This window comes from Mustelus asterias, chromosome 8, assembly GCF_964213995.1.
Source record: "Mustelus asterias chromosome 8, sMusAst1.hap1.1, whole genome shotgun sequence".
NCBI lineage: Eukaryota > Metazoa > Chordata > Chondrichthyes > Carcharhiniformes > Triakidae > Mustelus > Mustelus asterias.
The window spans coordinates 19,577,062-19,596,386 of NC_135808.1; the positions used below are offsets into that span (position 1 = coordinate 19,577,062).

Below are 19,325 nucleotides of genomic sequence, written 5' to 3' on the forward strand. Positions count from 1 at the left end.
CGATCGATGAGTCAAGCGCCATATCCTGTTCTTATGAGGGCATCTTTCAGCGTCTGGAGGTGTCTGTTGCGATCCTCCTCATCTAAGCAGATCCTGTGAATGCGGAGGGCCTGTCCGTAGGGGATGGCTTCTTTAACGTGTTTAGGGTGGCCTAGACACGTTAAAGAAGCCATCCCCAGGACTATGGACTATGAACTGAAATCCCACTCACCTGATGAAGGGGCAGCGCTCTGAAAGCTTGTGTGGCTTTTGCTACCAAATAAACCTGTTGGACTTTAACCTGGTGTTGTTAAACTTCTTACTGAAACTGGTAGCCAAGTTCCGCACACATGAGCACGGCCTCAACCGGGATCTTGGGTTCATGTCACACTATCTGTAACCCCCACGACTTGCCTGGGCTTGCAAAATCTCACTAACTGTCCGAGCTGGAGACAATACACATCTCTTTAACCTGTGCTTAACCCTGTCTCCACTCACACTGTCTGTACCTTTACGACTTAATTACCTGTAAAGACTCGCAGTCCAACCATTATCTTGTAAATTGAGTTTGTGTCTTTATATGCCCTGTTTGTGAACACAACTCCCACTCACCCGATGAAGGAGCAGCGCTCTGAAAGCTTATGCCTTGTGCTCCCAAATAAACCTTTTGGACTTTAACCTGGTGTTGTGAGACTTCTTACTGTACTTACCCCAGTGCAACTCCGGCATCTCCATATCATAGGGAGGGAATACCAGCGCCTGTGCCCTATATGACTAAATAATGACAGGCTACCAATGGTGGGACAATTTAAATCACTCGGGGGGTATTCAGGAGGCCAGAATTGAAGGAATGTAGATACGTGGAGAGGTCAGTGCTGGAGCTGGTAGCAGTGAGGAAACAGACTCCAGTTAGGTTTGCGAATAGGTCTGTGACTATCGATGACATTGAAGGTGAGTGCGAAAGAGAAAGTCGGTGTCACCGGAACACAGGAGTTTAAGACGGGAAAAAATATTGACGCGACAGCACTGTCACATTTCTTTCCATAATCTGGAACGATCAGTTGTTTAAAACTATTCCCCTCGGAACTGCCTAGCAACCGCCAAGTTGTGCACTCCAGTATGTGCTGACCATCTGGAGTGGGCTCAGTCTATTATCCTTAAACACTGGGTTCATTAGCTGCAGGCGAAAAGACACAGCCCAGTGATTACTGTCCCTGGTAATGAGGGGCCATTTTCAGCACTCGTGTTCAGCTGTGTGTGTGTGTGCTTATGTTTCTGCGGGCGTGTTCATTCAATGTGTGTGTGTGCACATGCATGTGGGTCTGCGTGTTTGCACACGTCTGTGTCTGTGTGTCTGCGTGTGTGTGCACGCACATGTGTCTGTCTGTATGTGTGTGTTTGTGTCTGCTGTCTGCGTGTGTGTTTTTGTGTGTGATGTGACATGTATTCAGAGTCCCAGAGGCCCCAGGCAGTAATGAACTTCGATGGCCCGTCTCTCGCGCTCTCTCAATGGCAGACGGAGTGGGTTCGTCCGTCTGGCCTTATGAGAGAATAACTCATGATGCGCTCTTCACCCTCTCGCTGCCTCCTGTTTTTGTGTATAATGAAGAGGACTCTCCAGAAAAGAGAAGGCTGCAATGTGACCTGATAGAGGTCTTTAAAGTGACAAAGCTGCTTGCTACTATAAATACAGAGAAGAATATTCCACTTCTCCAGGAGGTCTAAACTAGGGGCTATAGATATAGGTTAGTCACTATTAAATCCAATCGGGAACTGAAGAGAAACTCCTTTACCCAGATAGCGGTGAGAGTGTGGAACTGGTAAACACCAAGGGGTTAATTGAGATGAATAGCTTTAAGGGGAAGCTGGATAAGGCCATGAGGGAGAAAGGACTCGAAGGCTTTTGCTGCTAGGATTAGATGAAGGAGTGAAACGCAGAAACCGGCATGGCCCTGTGGGGCCAAACGGCCATCTCCAGCATGAAATTTTGTAAATATTGGCTCAGCCTGATCTGTCAAATCTCATGAGGGGAGATTATGAGGGGTATGAACAGGGTGAGTAGGGAGTAGCTGCCCCCTTTCGTTGAGGGGTCAATCACGAGGGACCATAGTTTTAGAGCGAGGGGCAGGAGATTCAGAGGGGATTTGTGAAAATAAATGTTCACTTCGAGGGTGGTGGGAATCTGGAATGCACTGCCTGGGAAGAAAGTGGAGGCTGGAAACCTTACAACTTTGAAAAAATATTTGGATGAGCACTTGAAATATCACAGCTTTCAAGGATATGGGATAAGTGCAGGAAAATGGGATGAGCGCGTCTTTAGTGGTAGCTATTGGTGCAGACTCAATGGACCAAATGGCTTTTTTGACTCTATTGCCGGAATGTTACCACCGTTCATGCCGGTGGGATTTTCCCATCCCGCTGCAGTGAATGGAGATTCATGGCATGAACGACTGGTAAGATTGTGCCCTTTGGCTCTATGACTCTGTTCTGAAGAAGAGTGGGTACCTGGCATAGAAGGGTTAATGAGGGTGACCTGAGGTGAGGGTCAATCGCTGACTCAACAGGAAGATTTGGAGAGCCGTTTGACTTTTCGTGGCTCCAGATTTTCCCATCTGAAAAATACTTAATCAACTCGGCATTGCTGTGGAATGTCCAAAGGTTGTGAAAGCTTGCCTTTTCTGTCTTTCGTCAATTTGATTTATCATCGACTGCTCCGGTTACAAATTTGCGAGTGGGGATGAGGGGGTTGGGAGTGGGGGTGTTGAACCCAGGCTTTTCTGCCTTGAGGCCCAGTGGGTCAAAGTATAGCTGCCTGGGACAGTCGTGTTAAGGGGTTAATGGGGCTGTCAGCAAGTGTATCTTCACCATCTTCCCATTTCATTAAACTTTAATTGGCTATCAGAGCCAGACTATTGATCAGGGCCACTGAGCATCATTGGGGTGGATAGCGAGGGGGTGGGTGGATGGGAGGAGGAGGAGGGAGGGAGGGGGGTGGTGTGGTCCTGCTGTGGAGAGATTGCTGCTGCACTTTATTGTCAGTACTTGGCTGGCTGGAGACTGAAGGACTTGGTCCATTTCATAGAATCCTTACAGTGCAGAAGGAGGCCATTTGGCCCATCATGTCTGCACTGACCACAATCCCTCCCAGGCCCTATTCCCATAACCCCACATATTTACCCTGCTCATCCCCCTGATACTAAGGGGCAATTTAGCATACCCAATCCACCTAACATGTGCATCCTTAGACTGTGGGAGGAAACAGGAACACCCGAAGGAAACCCACCCAGACACGGGGAGAACCTGCAAACTCCACACATGCAGTCACCCAAAGCTGGAATCGAACCCGGGTCCCTGGCGCTGTGAGACAGCCGTGCTAACCACTGTGCCGCCCTGCATTTCAACGCTGCGTTGGGTGCTCGCTGTCAATCCAGCAAAGAAGTGCAAAAAGGGGTGGCACAGTGGCACTGTTGCCTCACAGCACCAGGGTCCTGGGTTCGATTCCAGCCTTAGGTGACTGTCTGTGTCGAGTTTGCACTTTTTTCCCATGACTGCGTGGGTTTCCTCCGGGTGCTCCGGTTTCCTCCCACAGCCCAAAGATGTGCAGGTTAGGTGGGTTGGCCATGCTAAATTCTCCCTAATTGCCCCAAGATGTATAGACCGAGGGAATTAGAGGAGTAAAGTTGTGGGGTTACTGGGATAGGGCTCGGGTAAGATACTCTGTCAGAGAGTCACGCAGACTCGATTGGCCGAATAACCTCCTTCTGCACTGTAGGGATTCTATGATTCTAGAAAGCCTCCAGAGATCAAAGAGCTCATTGTCCCAATTGCACCGGAGCTTTGCATATGCTAAGCGATAGGGCCAGTCTAATGTTTGAATGATTTCTGAATTGAGAGTCTGCTAGGGCGCTGGAAATTCTGCCGGTCACGTGAGCTTCAGTTCCACCAGGCAGTTTGTTATTGCTGCAAAATGCTTCATTACACTCCTGCCCTGTTCACTTTCTCTCGTGATATAGAGGGTCAGACGACAGTGGGTGCTCCTTCAGATGGGTTCCACCTTGCTGTCGTGAAATCCTGTCGGCGAAGTTTACCACAGGTATTTAAAAGCAGGCCCAGGAGTGGGCTTCCTGCCCCTCTCTCTCTCTCTTTTAAGGATAGCACATTTCCTTCTCTAAAGGGGCATTGGTGAACCAGACAGGTTTTCACTAGCTGTTAATGAGGAGGACTTTGCAGGGTTGACAGGGCTGTTTGTTTTGCTGTGTCTTTTTCAGTGCCTAGGTCGATGCCAGGAGGTGCGTCCGGTTTCGTTTCTTTGTTGAGACTGTAACTATTGACACAAGTGAGTGACTTGCTAGGCCATTTCAAAGGGCAGTTGAGAGTCAACCACATTGCTGTGGCTCTGGAGTCACATGTAGGCCACACCAGGTAAGGAAAGCAGATTTCCTTCCCTAAAGGACATTAGTGAACCAGATGGGTTTTTCCAACAATCAACAATGGTTTCATGGCTATCAGTAGACTCTTAATTCCAGATATTTTTTATTGAATTCAAATTCCACCATCTGCCATGGCGGGATTCGAACCCAGGTCCTCAGAACATTATCTGGGTTTTTAGATTAATAGTCGAGCGATAATACCATTAGGCCATAGCCTCCCCCAGTTTATCTGCCCTTATTTGACTCTTGCTCAAGGATTTTGTAGGGTACATACGAATTAACAGCAGGAGTAGGCCAAACGGCTCCTCGAGCCTGCTCCATTATTCTATTAGATCATGGTTGATCTGATTGTAACCTCAACCCCACATTCCTGCCTACCCCCGATAACCTTTCACCCCCTCGTTCATCAAGAATCTATCCAGCTCTGCCTTAAAAATACTCAAAAGCTTCCACTGCCTTTTGAGGAAGAGAGTTCCAGAGACTCAAGACCCTTGGAGAAAAAACATTTCTCCTCATCTCTGCCTTAAACGAGCAACTCCATATTTTTAATCAGTGACCCTTAGTCCTAGATTCTCCCAAAAGAGGAAACATCCTCTCCACAGCCACCCTGTCAAGATCCCTCAGGATCTAAACGGTTTTGATCAAGTCGCCTTCTTACTCTTCTAAACTCTACTGTTTCCAAAATAACCTCTCCAACCTTTTCTCATAAGACAACATCCCGTTCGTGTGGGGTGCGGGGGCGGGGGGGGGGGGGGGGGGGGGGGAACGATAAGCACTTCTTCGCATTAAGAGTAGTGGGGACCTCCCAGAAAGCTAATGAGGCTGGAAGGTCAATTAAAAATGTTAAACCTGTGACAGTGATGTATTTTTGATGGACAAGGGTATTGAATCGAGGCACGACTGGATGGAGCTAAGATACAGATTAGCCACCATAAAACTGAACGGTGGAACAGGCTCAAGGGGTTGAACGACTTCCTCCCACCTCAATGTTCCTCATTCTAATACTAGCAACAACAACAACGTGCATTCATATATCGCACCATTAATGGTGTCCCTCAGGTTGTCTGCAGAAGAACAAGACTTGACACTGAGCTACAAGGTGAAGTAAGTTTTAAGAAAGGATTTACAAAGGAGAGAGAGAGAGACAGAGTGAGAGAGACAGAGTGAGAGAGACAGAGAGTGAGAGAGACAGAGAGTGAGAGAGAGAGGGTGGCAATTTCTGATTGCGCTCGTCCCAAAATCGGAAAATCCCACCCGAGGTCAGTGGGCCTTTGCATGGTCCGCCCACTGCCTGCTACGATTTCCATGGCGGGAGGCCGGGACAGGAATATTCTGTCCTGTGTGAGAGAGAGTGAAAGAGAGTACCAGTGAGTGAGTGAGTGAGAGAGAGTAAGAGAAAGTGAGAGAGAAAGTGAGAGTGAAAGAGAGAGAGTGAAAGAGAGAGAGTGAAAGAGAGAGAGTGAAAGAGAGAGAGTGAAAGAAAGAGAGTGAAAGAAAGAGAGTGAAAGAGAGAGAGTGAAAGAGAGAGAGTGAAAGAGAGAGAGTGAAAGAGAGAGAGTGAAAGAGAGAGAGTGAAAGAGAGAGAGAGTGAGAGAGAGAGAGAGAGTGAGAGAGAGAGAGTGTGAGAGAGAGAGAGTGAGAGAGAGAGTGAGAGAAGGAGAGGGAGAGAGAGAGGGTGAGAGAGAGAGAGCGAGTGAGAAAGAGAGGTAGAGTGAGGTAGAAAGGTTTAAGGGGGGACTTCTAGAGTTTGGAGCTCAGGTAGGTGAAAGTGGGGCTGCCAATGGTGGAGTGATGAAAATCAAGGACCTGCACGAGGATGGGATTAGAGGAAGGATGGGCCAGATCTGGCCTGGATATTACTCCTCTCTGGCACACCATGATTCCGGAACCAGACAAAGAAGGAAAAACAGAAAAACGTGGTTGATTCTGATCAAAATGTACCTTACCGGTGATCATTGTTCAGCGACAATGCAAAGCCTGCGTGCGGGATACAAGCCAATGATTGGTTGCTATGGGTCACGTTGCTAATCACAACAGCCAATGGTTTAGTGCGGGAGTGGCGGGAAAATAAGTCACGTGCTGGTTTTCAGTTTTACTGGGATTCGCCGCGCTTCAGTGGAGGGATTTGAGGAGGAGGGGGGTGGATGAGGGGCTGGGACCGGGGCCTGTCAAAGTGGCTCATGGATTGAGGGTAACTCACTGTTGGGATTCAGACAGAGCCGGGAATAATCAGGCAGTGTGTTGTTGTAAATCCCGGGAGAGATGAAGCCCAGATTTATGATCAAGCACAAGGCTCAATTCGGAACGATTCAATTCCAATCAGCTTCAGCTCGGCTGTGAATAGTGATGAATCAGCGGCCATTACCAGCACAATCCTGGTCTCGCAGATAGGCTTCTCATTGATTTCCCCTCATTGCCCAGGGGAAGCCTTGTGATGCGGGAAAAGCCTGATCAGGTCGAATCTGGGATTGACACACGCCCTTGGAATTAACCCGTTCACTGCCCAAGCATTATTCTGGCCCTGAAATGCACCCCCATTTTCCATTTGCCTCCTCAACTGCTTCCTGGGGGGAGAATAAAGCACAGCTTCTTCACAGAACTCAAAATCTTCCATCCGCTGAACTATTCTTACAAATCAAGATCTCTAAGGTCCTGACGTCCTTCCTGAAACGTGCTGCCCAAGAATTGGCCACGATACTCCACTTGGGACCTAGCTGGTGAGGAGAAGGGTAGGCAACCCACCAATATTCATACAAGCCCATCAACTTCCACAGCTACCTCGGCTGCACTTCTTCAGCCCCCTGCGTCCTATGAGGACTGCATTCCATTCTCCCAGCTTCTCCGTCGCATCCTCTTTAATAATGCAAACATCTGCAACGGCATTTCGGATCCTTCTTTTTGCTCGACTGAGGATTTCTCCCTCAGCCTTCAACTGCGTCTGACCCATTTCCCGCAGACCTTACTGAAATAACTCCTGAAAGGCCGGTGGCCCTTCACAAACTCGATTCCATTCCTGAGAGTGCGTTAGGTACAAAGTCAGAATCCAGAGTGTCAGTAGCCCTGACGCTCCTCATTATATACACAAGTGAGACTCCCTGATTGGGCAATCATTACCTCAGCCAGGGAGCTCATACACCAAGAAGCTCACCTCATGGGCCTCATTGAGGTCATTACACTCACCCCTTCTCTTCCAGTCCCTCACAGACAGGCAGCGCTAGGGTTCTCCATGTGTTCACTTTCCAACCCACAGTATAAAGGATTATCCTCTGCCATTTCCATCATCTCCAGTATGATAACACCACACCTTCCCCCTCCTCCGCCCTGCTCCTGTTAACATCCCAAAGGGACTGCTCCCTCCGCGAAACCCTGCTCCAACCTGCAACACCTTCTCCCTTTTCCCGTGGCACCTTCCCAGGCAATTGCAATTGCAAGTGATGTACTGCTTAGGTTGATTGGCCATGTTAAATTGCCCCTTGGTGTCAGGGCAATTAGCAGGGTAAATACATGGGGTTATAGGAATAGGGCCTGGGTGGGCTTGTTGTCAGTGCAGACTCAGTGGGACAAAGTGCCTCCTTCTGCACTGTAGGCATTCTAGGATTCCATGAAAAACACATTTACCTTATTAAAAACCCTCTATAAATTTCAAAAGTAAGAAAGACTTGCATTCAGACAAAGCTTTTTACAACTTCCGGGAACCCCAAATGCTTTCTTTCATCCAACTGAGTAGATCGCAAAGCGCTGTCTTGAGTGGAATAGAAGTAACACAGCAGCCATTTTACACAGGACGCAGTAGTATTGTTGCTAGACTAGTAATCCAGAGACTCAGGGTAATACTCTGGACAATTAAGGATCACAGAGATAAGGCAGGAAAGTTGACTTAGTGAGTGTTAGATCAGCCACGATCTTATTAAAAGATGGAGCAAGTTTGAAGAGCTGAATGGCCTACTCCAGTTCCTATTTCTTGCGGTCTTAAGGGACCCGGGTTCAAATCCTACCTCAGCAAATGGTGAAATGTGAATTCAATGAAAATCTGGAATTAGAAGTCCAATGATGACATGTGAAATCATTGTCAATTGCCGTAAAAACCCATCTGGTTCACTAATGTCTTTTAGGGAAGGAAATCTGCCATCTTTACCCAATCTGGCCTACATGTGACTCCAGCTCCAATGGCAATAAATGCTGGCCCAGCCAGCAGTGCCCAAATCCCATGAATGAATAAAAATAAAGATCCCACAATGTGATAAGTGGCCAGAGAATTTATTTTTGCGATTTGGTGGAGGGAGTAAATATTGACCAGAGCACCAGAGACTTTTGTGTTCAAGACTTGGGAGTGGGACTGGAACCTAGAACCTTGGGACTCAGAAGCTACTAATGGAGCCTCAGCTGGTACTCAAATTTAGGGAGCTTACCCCTCAGTTCCAGATGAAAGAGTCCCATCTTGTTTATTTTTTCCCTGCTGCTTGGGACCTCTCAGTTCTGGTATCATCATAAAATTCCTACAGTGCAGGAGTCCATTTGGCCCACTGAGTCTGCACTGACTCTCTGACAGAGCATCCCACCCAGGCCCTATCCCCATAATCCCACATACTTACTCCACTAATCTCCCTAACCTACACATCTTGGGACACTTAGGGTCAATTTAGCATGGCCAATCCGCCGAACCTGTACATCTTTGGACTGCGGGAGGAAACCAGAGCACGTGGAGGAAACCCACGTAGACACGGGAAGAATGTGCAGACTCCACACAGACAGTCACCCAAGGCTGGAATTGAACCCGGGTCCCTGTCGCTGTGAGGCAGCAGTGCTAACCACTGTGCCACCGTGCTGCTATCGTGAATCTTTACTGCACCTTCCCTTTTCCTTACATCAGGGCCTCTATCTATATCGTTTTCATAGCATGGAGATCAGAAGTATTCATAATACTGCAAGAGTGGCCTGACCAAAGTCCTATACAAGCTCAGCATACATCCTGCTACCTCAGACATGTGTTTCCGAGAGGCAGGGGAGACACTTTGCAGCTCCAGGAGAGTGTTCTGTTTCCCTTTGCACCAGTTGCTCTGGTTAGTCTTACTGGGGCAGGATCTGTCAGCCACACATTCTCCTTAAACACACTCTTCTTGACAGTAAATTAATCCGTCGGGCATGTGAGTGAGAGAGAGAGAGAGACTCCTTGTCGCAGAAGGCTGGGTGATGGATTCAGTCTGCTGTGGCCCAGGGTTATTTTTAACCTTGCATTGTTTCACCTCTGCAGTAGTCGAAGGGGAGTCTGAAGACTTGACAGGTCACGCGAGATGATAAATGGGTTAACGAAAGGCTTGGACAGGAGGCTAGGCTCATGTTGCGTTCCCTCGAGTATAGGGGGCAATTCCAATGAGGTGCTTTTGGACGCTTAAAGGATTTGATGGGGTGGATAGAGAAACTATTTCCTCAGTTGTGGGGTCCAGAAGAAGAGGGTCATAACCTTAAAATTCAAGTTAGGCTGTTTAGGCCTGATGTCTTCCTCACACAAGAGGTAGTGGAGGCCTGGAACATTTTCCCTCAAATCAGTGCGGGCGAAGGTAGGGGAGCGCTCAATTGAAAAAGTTCAAGGTTGAGATTGAAAGGTAGTGAGGGTTCTGGAACCATGAAGTGGGGGACGGGGTAAGCGGGGGGGCGGTAGATGGAATTAAAATGCAGATTAGCCATGATTGAATCAAGCTGGGTGGGAAGAAGATGTCTTCTTCCACTTGGCCCTAGAAGTCAAGAATATATATCTGGACTTGGTGTGAAATCCCATAACCTGCTGGTCAACACCAACGTGAGTACCGTCTGACAGCAGGTCATGGTGTCCTCACCCTATGACTCCTATCCTCTCCCATCACAACCCCCTAAACACCACCTCCCTCCCTCCAAATATGAATACACAGTGTTTTCTTCCTGTGCCTGGATCCATTGGATGGTCGAGGTCACCTCATTACAGGAAGAACACAATTGTTCCAGATAGGATACAGAGAAGCAAATTTACAAGAGTGTTGCCAGGGCTTGAAAATTGCTGCTATGAGGAGAGATTGGATTGGCTGGGGTTGTTTTCCTTCTGCAGCGGGAATCGTCATGGGGCGGGACTGGAAAATCTGACTGTCCATTGGTTAGCATTGCTGTCTCAGTGCCAGGGACCCTGGTTCAATTCCGGCCTTGGGTGACTGTATGGAATCCGCATATTCTCCCCATGGCTGCGTGGGTTTCCTCCGGGTGCTCCAATTTTCTCCCACACTCCAAAGATGCGCGGGTTAGGTGGATTGGCCATGCTAAATTGCCCTTAGTGTCTGGGGGAACCAGCTAGGGTAAATAGGTGGGGTTATGGGGTTAGAGCCTGGGTGGGATTGTGGTTGGTGCAGACTGAATGGCCTCTTTCTGCATTGTAGGGATTCTATGATTCTGTAGGGATTCTACGACCATTGAAAGGTCTGTTGACCTCGGTGGATTGGGTGGGGTGGGGGGGGGGGGGGGGGGGGGGGGGGGGGTTGGCGGGGGGGGGGGAAGGGGGTGGGTGCTGGTAAATCCTGCCCTTCAAATCAGAAAGAAAGCTATTTATTTCAGGTGCGTAAGATAGTACTGCACCCAATCAATAGTTCTGCACTGGCTGATCACTGGAACTCTCCTGATCTTAGCTGTGATAGAAGTGTAACCGAATTAGGCATCTCTGTCATCGGGACCAAAAAAAACCCAGAATCATCCAAAATCAGGGGGACATAGGTCCACGAGAGACAAAGAATGAAAGAAGAAAAACTTTTATTTTCATGACTATTATTATTTATATTTTACAGCTCTTTGCCTCCCTTGGTGACAAGAATTCAGTAACCCAGTTAAAAATAGGAAGGATACCACCCAGGGACCCAAGCCGAGGACACAACGACCACCTTTCTCATAAAACAAGTAGGTCTTCCTGTGGCTGGGAGTTCACTGATTCCTTCCACAAGCTCCATGGGATAGTGCAGATGCAGTCCTGTTCTCTGGCTGCCTTAGCCTACTTGGCCACTGAAAGTGAGAAGTAATTAAGCTATGGATCTGGTCCAAAACCTCAAGGCCACCGAAGCTGCCTGTGCAAGAGCCTATGGTATGGTACCGAGTGTGTGCGGAACTATAGGTTCACCCTGGAAATACCTTCTCTGATTTTTAGGCCGGTCCCAAGGCATGATGCACGCCTCTGTGTACAGCTTGCACATCCATCAGCGCTGTCGCAGCAGGGGATGGGGGGGGATGGGCAGGGCATTACTATGACACCTCTTTCTTCCCCCGTGGCTGAATCGATCAGCTTTTTTCTGCTCCCCTTCCCAATTTCCCAGGAGGGCGGGAAAAGGGTGTGGGAGGAGAAGGGAATTTTCCTTCCATTCCCACAGGTTGGAGGAACCTTGCAGCATGATGGCGGAAAATCAGGAACACCGCGCGGCAAATTGCGGAATTAGCAAGCGTGAGCCGATCGAGTGGGCTGTTCGATGGGAGTGAGTCCTTTACTTCCACAGGGAGGGAGGGGAACAAACTGTACGTTGCCTTTTGGGATTATAGTGATGGAAAATGAGAGACTTAATCCCTTTCCATATTGAAACAGCGCCAATCCCTGGAATCTGAATCCCAGGCGGATCACCACTTCCCAGAGGATATTCCCAATCAAAAGCACTCCATTTGGAATTCTCTTTCCCTACTCTGGGAATCGATGCAGGTTGAAGATTTGCATGATCCAAGTTGATGGACGATGGTCAGGTGGGTCCTGATAGTCTCACCAACCACCTGATGGCCCCCTCCCCATAGCTCCAACCCTGTCCACAGGGTATATGAACAAAGTGGACAAAAATGAGAATGGATTTTACCAGCTCTCGGGAGGAGGAGGGGGGGGGGGGGGGGGGGAAGGAGGGAAAGAGCTGGGAGACATAGGTTGGGGGGATGGGGCATAAGATAGCACAGAGAGGCAGGGTGATGACATTCCCATTATCTTCCTGCCTCCATGCCATCTTACCAGTGACAGGGAAGTTGGCTGATGGCTGTCCCCCACCACCCTGCCCCCGTCACCCTCCCAGAGGTCTTTTCAATGTTCAAATAAAGGGTTTTGTCACATATCCGCAGGCATTTCTCCGTGGGGGTAAAACCTATTGGCACGATCGTCATTGATTGTTGTATAAAATCTCCATCTGGTTCACTAATGTCCCCGCTCGGGAAGGAAATCTGTCGTCCTTACCTGGTCTGGCCTACATCTGACTCCGGACTCCCACGGCGATGCTGTTCATAGAATCATAGAATCCCTACAGTGCAGAAGGAGGCCATTTGGCCCATCGAGCCTGCACCGACCATAATCCCACCCAGTTCCTGTCCTATCATCGTAACCCCACATATTTAATCTCCTAATCTCCCTGACATTGAGGGGCAAGTTATCATGGCCAATCAACCTAACCCGCACATCTTTGGACTGTGGGAGGAAACCGGAGAACCCGGAGGAAACCCACGCCGACACAGGGAGAATGTGCAAACTCCGCACAGACAGTGACCCGAGGCCAGAATTGAACCTGGGTCTCTGGCGCTGAGAGGTAGCAGTGCTAACCACTGTACCACCGTGCCGCCCTGTTGACTCTTAACTGCCTGCGCCCCCACTACCTCTAGTAAGTCACCCAGTTCAAGGGCAAACTAGGGATGGGCAACCAATGCTGGCCTTGCCAGTAACACCCACATCTCAAAAAAATGAAAAAACAGGATCCAAGCGAGAAAGGGTCTTCCTATTCCGGGGGCAGTTCTTTGAGGCATGGATGGTCACCCTGTCTCTCACTCTCTCCCCTTACCGGAATAGGTCCAAAAGCAGAGAAGCCAAAGGGAAGAGTTAGCGCGGGTTCGGAAAGAGTAAATGAGGGGTAACTTTTCCTATTGGCAGGAAGGTGGGTAAACAGAGGCCACAGACTGAAAATAATCAGAGATGAATGTCCCTCACTGAGGTGAGGAATGCATAGGGCCTGATGAGTGTAAGCAGTTTCCATCATAACTATCAAAAGGGAATTGGACGGGAATGTTTTTTCCAGGGCAAAATGGCAGGGTGGGGGGCGGGGGGGGGGTGCGGGTGGGCAGAGAGGGAGGGGAGGGCAATCCACCTAATCTGCACACCTTTGGAGTGCGAGAGGAAACAAGAACACCTGGAGGAAACCCACGCAGACACGGAGTGAACATGCAAACTCCACACAGACAGTGACCCGAGGCCGGAACCTGGGTCCCTGGAGCTGTGAGGCAGCAGTGATTGAGGGAGTTCTCCTGGGGGTGGAGGAGGGCGCAGGGGTGGCGGTCCCGGTCCATATTCATTCCCCCAAATCAACGCCGTGAAAGCACATCACGGTCTTCATCATCATGGTGCCACTTGTGGGATCTTGCTGCCACTCTCTCTTACATTGCGAAGGTGACCACCTCACAAAATATTTGAGGAACTTCGCTGGCTGTACAGTGCTTCCAGACATCCGGAGTTGGGGTACAGGGTGTGCAGTGGGTGTTGTGAAAGGTGCTACGCCGCTGCGAGTCTTTGAAATAGTTGGTGGGGGGGGCGCAGGACAGGGGGCGGGACTAACTTGATCACCCTTCTGGAGGGTTATCTGAAGGCATGACGGACCGAATGGCCTCCTTTTGCGGAAGCGAGGCGGTTTACGAGGAAATAGTCACAACGGCGATGCTAATCACTGGATTGCAGAGGTTCACTGTCTGTGCTGCAGGCTAACTATCCCACTCACTCATCTGAAGCAGCTACATCGCCACTCCCCACGCACCCGACCCCACCCCCATTCACCCTGGACCCCAGCATGGCTTCCCAAACACTGCCCACGCACCCCTCACCCTCCCACAGGCAGGGGAGCAGATATGAGGCAAAAAGAGCCCCCCGACAGTCAGCCCTGCCGTGCCAAACACGATCGAGACGCGGAACCGGTTCACAGGGGAGAGTAAGTGCCCTGTGTCTCCTCGTGCCACCTCTACGACAGCTTACCCTCATTTGCGCGGAGTTTACAATCAACCGTTCAGTCTGACTAACCTCTGAGTGGATTGGCTGAGACACCACCGACACCGTTTCCAGGCTCCCTCGCGCGTTCTCTCTCTCTTTCTCTCTTCTCCGTTCCTTCTTCCGGAGGAGACAAATCCCACCAAAAATCACGATTATCCCAACTTAGCAACAGCGACCTTCGGCGTGCTTTCCTGCCTCCATGGCGACCCCCGCGGCAAAACCCCCGGAATAGTGGGGGGGCACAAAGTAAAACAAAAGAAACAAGGGTTTACCCCCTCCCTCACCCCGGTGAAATATAATAAACGCTGCCCTCCACTTCCAGGGCTAGTCAGTGCGGAGAGTGGGATTTCGGTTCTTATTGCAACAAGAGCCTTGAAGGAGGAGGAGGGGAACGCAAGGAATTGTAATAGTTACTCCAAGCCCACGAGTCAGAGAATGCACAGCTGATCGCAAGAGTTTTCGTCTCTGTACTCCTGCCTCTGACCAACTGATCTCCTTTTCCTCTTTGTCTCGCTTCCTCTCTCGCCGCTCTCTCTTCTGGTTGATGTAGACGAACTGGCAGAATTTTACATTCAAGGTGGTTTTTACGCCAGAGTAACAGACTTTAACACTGCGGCATCTCCTTTGTATTTGTCCTTTGTCTGTGTGTCTGTGTGTGTGTCTCTCTCTCTCCCTCTCGCAGTCTGAACAAACGTAACCCTTCAAACTGCAGTCTCACCAGCCGATTGCTCCCATGGGCATATGTTGGAATGGATTAACGTGCTATTTACTATACCCGCCCCGCCCCCCCCTGCCCTCTCTCTCTCTCTCTCTCTCTCTCCTCCCACCCTCATTAAGATGCCTCTTGGCTCCATCAATCAGTGACATCAGCAGAGAGCAGGCAGGATGAGTTGAAAGCACTGATCTCACCCTCCCCGGGAAAGGCAGACATTGAAGATTCTTTAAACCAGGCGACAGTTGTCCCCTTGAGGGACGAGAGCTGACACCGCCACGCAGGGCCCCGCCCCCCCCCCCCCCCCCGCCACCACCCGCCAACCCTTTACCCACTCGTCCCTTGGTTTCTTTTTGGCGGGGGGCACGGTTTGGGAGTAGGTGTTTGGTTTGCTGGGACATCTCTTGAAGCGCTACCCTCGAAGTGCGGCCGGCTTTGTGAACACGGGAAAGGCGGCAGCTGAGTCGTGCACAGCAAGACTTCACAAGCAGTGTGATGCTGAGGATGTAATGTGTTTTTATGATGTCAGTGGATGGATCAGTATTGGCCAGGTTGGGGCGGGGGAGCAGGAGTGGGGGGGTGTGGTGATGGGATGGGGAGTCATACAATGGTTAGAGGAAAAGAGGAGGCTATTCAGCCCATTGTCTCCCACCTGCTGCCTATGCAACAGCAACTCAGCTATTCCCACCTCCCACATCCCACGGTCTTGTCTACTCCTCAGATTCTTCTCCATTTCCCTTTTGAAGGCCCCCCACCAACATCCCCCTCCCCCATTGACTGAATCTGCCTTCACTCCACTCTCACGCAGTGTATCCCAGAACCTAAACACCCACAGTGCCAAGATGAAAAGTTTTTCCTTGCGTCACCTTTTTCGGTTCTGTTCCTGGATCACCTTAGATTGGTGTGGTCTGGTTTTTGACCCTCCTCTGCCAGTGGGAAACAATTCCACCCCGTCCACTCTGTCCAGACCCCTTGTGATTTTGAACAGCTCTGTCGGATCTCCTTGCAACCTTCTCCCCTCTCGGCAGAGCAGTTCCAGTTTCTCCATCCTTTCTGTGTAACTGAAGTCTCCCATCTCCGGGATCGCCCTCGCCAATCTGTGCTGCACCTTTGCCTCCAAAAGAGCGGCTATTTTGTTTCTCTCTCTCTCTCCCTGTTGACTCCTGTTACTCCGCTGAAGGTTAAACGTCAGGCACGATTCCCCATGGCTATATAGGTGCCCTTTGGTGCCAAGCTTGTCTCCAGGCAACCGGGAGGCTGGATTCTCCTTCTGCAACACCAACAGCAGGAAGATCAGTAACCAGAGGGGACACAGGGTTAAGGTAACCGGGTTAAGGTAACCAGCAAAAGAGTTAGAGGCAAAACAAAGGAAATCATACCCTTTCTGTAGCCAGATGTGGTCAGGAATGCGCTGCCCGGGAGAGAATTGTGGCACTGCCAGAAAAGAACACGAGCGTTGGATTATTTGGATGAGTCCAGTTCTGTGTTCCAGGCCTTCAGGGCCTTGTCCAGGACTGATTGACTGTTGATGACCACCTTAGATCAGTGTCGACTGGTTCTTGACCCTCTGCCAGTGGGAAATAATTCCGCCTCGTCCACTCTGTCCAGACCCCTCGTGATTTTGAACAGGTCTGTAGGATCTCCTCGTAACCTTTTCCGCCCTCGGCAGGGATGATGCCAGGGATTAATGGTTAAATTGGGAGGCCTGGGCCTCTGATGAAAGAGCAGGAGCAAGAGAATTGATTTAGGGTAGCTTTGCCAGTATAGGTGTGATGGGCTGAATGGCTTTCAACGCTGTATCTTTTTATGATTGAGAAAATCCCCCCTCCCCCATCCCATCCAACAAAGCAGGCTGGCCTAAGGGCAGAGTGGCGGCTGGGTGAGGGAGGATGTAGGGGTGGGGGGCAGGTGATAGGTGTAGGGGTAGGGGATAGGACTACTCCGCAAATATTTCAGTGTTTGGTGCACGAATGACTCCACATTTTCCTCTCACTGCTGGGGGATGGAATATGGTCAAGGAGCACTCTGCTTCTGGGTTTGAAATGGACTCCTGTGCAGGGTTTTCTAATCCTGGCTGGGGGATCGAGGCAGTAAAGGAGGTGGCTGACCAGATACACCTTCCTCCCAGATTAAAACCACATGCAGTTAGCGACCGAGCGTGCAAGAAGCTCCAGTGCCCAAAAGCTGAACGGGGAGGCCGACACCACGTGGACTGCAGTGATTCAAGATGGCAGCTCATCACCATAGCCACTTTCTCAGGGGCGATTAGGGCAATGAAAGTGTTGGCCGAGCCAGCCAGGCCCATATCCCATGGAAGAATTCCCAGATGTTCCTCTCTAGACAATTGCATTTTGGGAGGGTGTGAAGGCAGAGCTGAATTCTGTTCTCCCTGATGTGTTCTCATGCTCAACTTGAAGCAAATGTCATCGTGCAGCGAGAACTCTGGAGCGACATTTCCCCTCTCAATCTTGCTGAGCTGGACAGTAATTTTAGTTTGCTTAACAACCTTACACCCCGCTACCTCCCAGCCCTACCACCTCTCTGTGGTAAACCACTGTTAGCTTATTACCTGTATATGTAACATGCCTGGACACATCCCTGCCGGCCCTACCCGAGACTCCTCCCCCCCCCGCCCCCCCGGTCCAGGGTATAAAGGCGACTGCTCCCCACCCTCCTGCCTCAGTCTGGACCAGTTCATCGGCATGGGTGTGCTCCAAGTCTTTTGCTAATAAAAGCCTATTTGTTCTTGCTTACAAACTAGTCTTTGCTCGATTGATGGTGCATCACCCCCCCAACCCTGCAACCCCTCCAAACCAACATTGCCCCATCCTGATCGTGCTTAAGGGGATAAAAGACTTGCTTTTACATTGCACCTTTCGCTGCCTCAGCGGTCCCAAAGCACCTTGCACCCAATGAACGACTTTCGATATGTAATTGTGAGATGGGAATTGCAGCAGCCAATTTGTGCACAGCAAGATCCTACAGACAATGATCAGATTTTTAAAAAATGTGATGTCGAATGACAGATAAATATCGCCTCAGGTCACCAGGGGGAAGTCGGCTGTCCTGCTTGGAAACAATCCCATGAAATTGTTCACATGAGATCAGTTGGGGTCTCTGTTTAACCCGAACCCCGCTGCTGAAGGGAATGAAGAAGTTGCCGCTCAGCCAAACTCCATTCACCGCAGCGGGACTGGAGAATCCCAGCCAGGGGCGAGGCTGGAGAATTCGAGCCATGTTTTGGATGATGTCAATGGTAGTGAGTGTGGGGGAGAAGCTGTCATAGAATGGTTACAAGTGACAAGCACATAGGTGGCCATTCAGCCCATTGTCTCCCCCTACACCACCCTTGCCCTCCCCCTGGCTGGCTTTAAGAACAACACAGCTACTCCCACCTTCTCCAACTCCAGCAGAAATCAGCTGGGGCCTTGGTTTACCATCTGATCCGGAAGGTGACAATCCAGCACTCTCTGGATTTCATCTTGAAGTCTCTGGAGTGGGATTTGAACCACCCCTCACCATTGGACATGAGAGTAAGCAGGCCATATCCACAGCTGGCACTGAGACAGCAGATACCCATTTGCCATTCCAGGTGGGAAAATGTGCCCACTGGCAACTCCTTTCAGACATACCATCCCAATGTGCTCCTAACCGATGTGATTCCATGGAAATATTATACAATGATCCTCACCATGGGTTGGGAGGGTGCGGTTAATGGTAACAGAAATGGTTGGTGGCAAAATCCCAACTACTGATGCCTCTGAACTGAGAGAAAAATGTTGCTATGATGTTACATCCAGGAGTTGAGCATAGCGACAATGAAGGAGCGTGCCCAAGTGTAACCGTGTGTAACTTCAAAGGAATCCTGAAGATAATGGTCTCCCCCATGCTATTGCTGCTTTTGCCTTATCCTTGTTCTTTCTGGCAGATCACTGATATTCTTCCTTGTTTTCACTCCCTCCAATGGCCCCTCCTCCCTTCCTGTCTCTGTAATCCCCTCCAGCTTTGTAATGTTCTGAGACCTTTGCACCCCATGAATCCTGCGCTGCAATTTTCAAGACAACAAGGATTCAGCATCCATTATCCGGGGAGTCGGTGGGGAACGCATCCCTGCTGACTCCGATAGGCCCCACTTCCATTTTGCACCTAATTGAGTGTTCATAGAATCACAGAATCGTAGATTTGGGTGGCACGGTGGTTAGCACTG

The 19,325-nt window shown here is 50.0% G+C and overlaps 1 protein-coding gene across 3 annotated transcripts in view; it reads right to left on the reverse strand.

Moving 5' to 3' along the window:
- Window positions 1-15,091, reverse strand: part of LOC144496907 (discoidin domain-containing receptor 2-like) — a 196,559-nt gene extending 181,468 nt beyond the window's left edge. For 2 of the 3 annotated variants that reach the window (XM_078217522.1, XM_078217517.1), the window contains exon 1: window positions 14,437-15,091. The gene's annotated coding sequence lies outside the window, so the exon portion shown is untranslated. Of the gene's footprint in view, window positions 1-12,618; window positions 12,733-14,436 lie in introns of those variants that run through there. The other variant, XM_078217520.1, reaches the window with a different exon arrangement.
- Window positions 15,092-19,325: the final 4,234 nt, after the last annotated feature.